The following is a 6,000-nucleotide window of genomic DNA, read 5'->3' on the forward strand; positions in this document are numbered from 1 at the left end:
CGCCAGCCCGCGGAGCCAGAGCCGGGTCCGGCTGCGGCACCTGGGCCGGGCAGGTGCGGGGGGAGCGGGGCAGCGCCCGCCCCGCCGGCACAACCGCACTGAGCCGCGGCGCCGGCACAGTCGTTGGGCTGGGGTTAATCAACATTCATTCATGTTTCCAAGTGTAAATTGAGCATTTGTTTAATTATGTGTAAGCAGCAATACATTCTGGCCATTATCTAAATCACTATTTTATTTCCTGGATGTGGTTTCATAATGCCGGGTTTGTGCTCCAGCCTCTGCATCATTAACAGAGAAGAGTTAATGAATATAAAAGCGTAAAGGCTAATTACACTTTAATTTACAATCATGGTCTCATTTTGGGACCACATGAAATCTGTTTTGAAAACAATTAAAACAAACAAAAAAAAAAAGCCCAGTGAAGGTCTGGTGGGTGGAGGGGTTTTGGCACAAAGCGAGCGGCGCCGGTGGTCACCGGGCCCGGGGAGCTGGGGCTGGCGGGGCCGGGGCTGCCCAGGGCGGCTCCCCGCTCCCCCCACGGCCCCGGGGTGGTGGCCCAGGCTGGCAGTGGGACCCCGGGGCCCGTGCAGCTGCGGGGACAGCGCTGAGGGATGTAAATCGGAGCCCGAGCGGGAGCACAGTTCACTGGAAGGAGACAAAGATTTATTGGGCTGCGGATGTTGAAAGCAAAATTCAGCGATCGTGCTGACTGCAGCGGTTTGCGGTATTCACCGTTCCTGGGGATCCAGTGGTGTCCTCCCCGCAGGTGCCGGTGCCTGGTCCTCGGAGGGGCGGTGGCCGGGGATGGAGCCGTGGCAGCAGGGGTGAAGGGGAGCGGGGCCAGGCTCCGTCTCGGCCGCGCTGCCCGCGGGAGGGTCGCGCTGGGCAGGGAGATTTTGGAACCTCGGGTGTCAGGGCAGCTCCCTGCAGGCTGCGCCAGGCACAGCCCCCGGCTCTGCTGCCATCATCCGTGGCAGAGGCCACGGCTGTCCCAGAGCATCTGGGCACTGTCACAGATGATGCCATGTCCAGGCCCGGGGCAGGAGCTCTTCCCACCGGCATGGGATTGCCTTTCCGGATCTGGCTGTGGGTTACAGGTGGGATTCCAGGGCCGAGGTGTAGGCTGCGAAGAGAGCAGGGCCTGGGGGAGCACGACTGGAGCCTGTGCTCTCGTGCTTTGCAATAGGTGAATACCTGTTTGTGTTTCTTTTATTCCGATTGCCTCAACAATGGGACAAAAACTGTGTGCTGAGGCCAGGAGGGAGCGGCGGCCTTGGTGCCACAGGCTTGTTACCTTCTCTGGGCTGTCTGCCTTCAGCCGGCAGAGGAAATAAATCTCCCTGAGAAAACCACTTTGCTCACACAATTCCAATCCAACAGGGCATCGTGGCATCACTCACTTCTTGTTTTATTTAGCTGATAATCTTTCATTGGGCCAGTCGAGCCCTGCAGAAGCGCGATGCCCTTACTGCCTGCCGTGGGTGCTCAGAGCTGGGGGCTCATGGCCCCGGGCACTGTGAGGGCAGTGATGCCCATCCCTGCCGGGCTCAGCTCCCCTCCCTGTCCCTCTCCAGGGCTAATGCCGGAGCTGTGGCACAGCTGAAACCTCGTGTGTCCCTCAGACAGGTTTGTCATCCAGCCTGTCACTGCGGCGGGGCGGTGTCACTAATGAACACATCCAGGCGCCGAGTGCCTGCGGCCGCTAATTGAAAGTGCTCACAACTGGGAGTTCCTGTGGGTTAGGCACCGTACCTGCACTAACAGGGATTTGACTTTCAGAAATCCGTGGCTACCAAGGGCAGCAGAGGAGGAGCAGCTGCAGTGCCCTGCCCACCCTGGGAGCAGCCAGCGGCACCCCACGGGTCAGACCTTCATCACCTCCACCTCCCTGAGGGCTGAGGGGGTTGCCAGGGCTGCTGAGGGCTCCAGGAGTCTGGGCAGGGGTTGGCTCCCATGAGTTGTGTCTCATGAGGGCTCAAGGCTCACGCAAGACTCTTTGCAGTGGTACGGGTGGTCGCAGGGCTCAGCTCCCCTTGGCGGCAGCCTGGGGACGCCGCTTGTGCAGGGCATCGTCAGCTCCCCCTTGTCAGCGTTCCCACCTTCCCACTAATCCTTGTCATCCCAAATCCTATCAGCACTGATTTGATATTTACCTCCAAATCGTGGATGAACATGTTGAACATCATCATCCGATGATGATTCCCCATTGACAACCGCTTTTTGAGACCTGTCAGTCAGCCAATTCTTAATCCTTCTAATGTGAGCTCTATTGATATTATATACAGCTAATTTTTTAATCAAAACGTCATGTGCTATTAAATCAAATGCCGAACAGAAGCCAAAGCACACCACTGCTCCTCGGTTACTTTTATTAGGTAAACTTTTAAATTCAAGGGATGAAACCAAATTTTTTGACAAGCCCGACTTCCCATCCAGCCACGCTCCTGGCTCTGGTTACAGCCCCCCTTGCTGGCACCCGCAGCCATTCCGGCTCCTCAGCCTTTCCTGGGATGGACACGACTGGAGGGGTGAGTGTGCGCAGAGGGGGAGTGAGGGCTGGGTGCCAGGGCAGAGCTGCTGCCGGGGTGGAGGAGTCGCATCCAGGCCACTTCACAGTTAAAGTCTTGGTGGGGAAATGGGATTTTCCCTCCTGTTCTGGATGCAGCCTCTGACCTGAAAATGCGGGCCCGGCCTCCCCGGGTGCGGCGCGGGAGCAAATGCGATATGACAGCGCAAGACACTCCAATATGGTTACCAGCTGTCCGGCCGCCACCGGGCCCGGCTGGGCGGGAAGGAGCTGCCCCACCGCAGATGCATTTCGGGGGGAGGAGGGAGGGCAGGGCCGGGCCGGGCTCGGGCACGGGCACGTACGTGCGGGCAGGCACACGGTGCCGGGGCGCTGGGATGGCACGGGTCCCACCGGAGTGGGGACGGCGCTCGGGTGCCACCTGTGCCACCGGGGCTGAGCTTTGGGGACCCCTGCCCAGAGCCAGGTGAGCCAGGCTGCTGGCCAGCCCCCTGCCAGGTGAACCCCTCCAGCTGCCACCTGTAGGGGCTCCTGCACTGGTCCATCCAGCACAAGGCCACTTGCCCAGCTCTGTCCCCTCTGGCTCAACCAAACCCTCTGTAAATCTAAATTAATAAGGTTGCACAGCTACAGCCACAGGAACATGGGCTGTGTCTCGTCTTTGTGGATCAATGCTTTCTATCATCCCATAAAGCTGATTAAAAAGCAGAGCAGTTCATCTCACCAGGTTCCGCATCCCAACGTTATAAATTTGATATTCCAGTTAATGATTGTCAGCACTGGCGGACGACACGGAAGCTGCTCAGTGTTTGTGGTTTATAATTAATATTGGAGCACTGGAGTTTATACATAACATTGGAGCATTGCTGCAGAGGGCACCAAGGAGGGATTTGGGATGGTTAGGAATTTATTATCCCTAAAATGATGCCAAAGAGCAAGAGGAAGGCAGCTTGTGTGCCCAGCACTGCCTGTGCCAGAGGGTCACAGAGTGACCAGTGTGACCTGTCACGGTCACCAGCTCCCCACCTGTGTCCCCAATGTTGCTGGGAGGGTCAGCCGAGGGGGTCAGCTACATCCCAGCCCTTCCCTGCTGTCCGTAGGGAAGCTGCACCGAACAGATGTCTCTGTCCCAGCTCTGGACACAGGGATGTTGGTCCCTCAGGCTAGACGGTGACCTGGTTGTGGTGCCAGCTGCTTGGGGAGCCCGTGGGTGGATGATGCTGTGCCTGCCTGTCTGGCAGCCCTGCCGGGGGTCGCAGCCCCTCGATGGCCCGGGCAGGGCTGCGGTGGCTGCTCCTGTGCAGCCGTGTGGCACAGGGCAGAAAATGCCACCAGTGCAGCCCACAGCCGCTGCCTGGGCCAGCACGGGCAATTTTGGGACTTTCTCCAGAAGTAAGAGACTTGACCCCAAAGGAATGTCCTGAGCCGTTTCTCTGGGATAAAACCCCATAACCTGACCAGATTCCCAATGTCCGACAGCCTCGTGTCCTGGGCTGGTGAGGGGCACGGGGGGTTGAGGGGGTCACTGGCCCTCCAGCCAGGAGCAGGGACAGGGATAGAGATCTTATGGGGAGGAGTAGGGATAGGGACAGAGAAAGGCACAGGGACAGGAACAAGGACAGGGAAAGGGCCAGGGGAGCGGGCAGGGCCAGGCCGTGGCGGGGGTCGCGCAGCCTGGGCAGCGCCGGAGGCTGCGGCCGGCGGCCTCAAGGTGGCACCGTAAGAGTGGGAACAGCGCGGCAGAACAAAGGCACCGCTGAGAGCCTCCCGAGCAGCTCAGAGCGCCCAGCTCAGAGCCCCCAGCACACAGCCCCCAGCTCAGAGCCCCCAGCACAGAGCCCCCAGCACAGCTCAGAGCCCCCGGAACAGCTGAGAGCCCCCAGAGCAGCTCAGAGCGCCCAGCTCAGAGCCCCCAGCACAGCTCAGAGCCCCCGGAACAGCTCAGAGCCCCCAGAACAGCTGAGAGCCCCCAGAGCATGTCAGAGCGCCCAGCTCAGAGCCCCCAGAACAGCTCAGAGCCCCCGGAACAGCTCAGAGCCCCCGGAACAGCTCAGAGCCCCCAGAACAGCTCAGAGCCCCCAGCACAGAGCCCCCAGCACAGCTCAGAGCCCCCGGAACAGCTGAGAGCCCCCAGAACAGCTGAGAGCGCCCAGCACAGCTCAGAGCCCCCAGCTGAGAGCCCCCAGCACAGAGCCCCCAGAACAGAGTCCCACTGAGAGCCCCCAGCCCCGCACAGAGCCCCCAGCCCCACTCGGAGCCCCCAGCTGAGAGCCCCCGGCCCCACTCAGAGCCTGGACAGAACAAGAGGGTCCGGATGCCACCGGCCAGAATCCCAGCAGCGGTGAGGAGAGCGGGGCCATGCCGGTGGCAGGGTGGGGGCCGTGGGGCACCCGCAGCCCCGGCCAGCACGGCTACCGGGACCCCCACGGACACCCCGAGTGGGGCTCTGCATGGCCCGGGCCGTGACAGCCGCAGCTCAGAGGGGACCGGGCTGACGGCGTGTGTCCAACACCCCGCGTCTCCAGGGGTTTGGGGGGAAGTTGTCGCGTTTCTGCGCGTTTCTCCGGGCACGGGAAGGTGGATGCAGCGTGTGTGGTGTGGGGCCGGTGCCCACTGGAGACCATGGCACGGATCCACCCGGCCCTTTGGTGCCAGGTATGATGCTGGGGCTCCCAGCTCCCTCTCCCTCGTTCAGGGACAGGGATGCTGATCCTTGAAAAGCACCCCAAACGCCCTGGCGGGTGTGTGGCGTCCTGCTGCCCGGCTGCCCCGGCCGCCTGAGCCCCGCTGGGCGCCGGGGAGCGCGGCCGGGCCGCGGGAGGTGTCCTCCTGCTAATTGGAGTGTGCTGAGGAGGAACCCGCTCGCCTCTGCCTGCCTTGACATTAAGACCTAAACTTGCTGTAAAACCAAATGGATACGCACACCCACATCCAGAGGCTTTTAGTTCAGCAACAAGTGAATCCATCAAAGCCCAGCACCTAATTTAATAGCAATAATGAAAGGTGTGCGTCACTATTAATTTAAGCACTCCAACATTAGCCTTGCACTTAGAAACCAGCAAGGCAAAGCTATTTACAAATGAATGTACCAGGGCAATAAATTGAAAGGACTGGTCTGACCTGCGGTGGCGGCTTTCTTCATTTATACATAGATATATTTCTATAGATGCATTTATTCCCATCTCTTTAGCGAACTCTCCCTAATTAAGTTGAAGTGGCAGTGGAAGTGTGGCAGTAAGTGTGGAAAGAAGCTGCAGAAAATGTATTTAATTCATTATAAATAGTCTTTGATACCGTGAGGTTGCGTAAAGGTTTCAGCATCAGAGCAGGACACCAAGGAAGGCCAAGGAGATCATCTGCACACAGTGGGAGCGTCTGCACGCCGTGGTTTGACGTCCCCGTGCCAGGGAAGGGGGAGCAGGGCTGGCAGGAGCAGGGGAAGGCCCACGGGCACGGGGCTCTGCCTCCCCGTG

This window comes from Chamaea fasciata, unplaced genomic scaffold (genome assembly GCF_029207755.1).
Source record: "Chamaea fasciata isolate MVZ Bird 193981 ecotype frontalis unplaced genomic scaffold, bChaFas1.0.hap1 SCAF_20, whole genome shotgun sequence".
Lineage (NCBI taxonomy): Eukaryota > Metazoa > Chordata > Aves > Passeriformes > Sylviidae > Chamaea > Chamaea fasciata.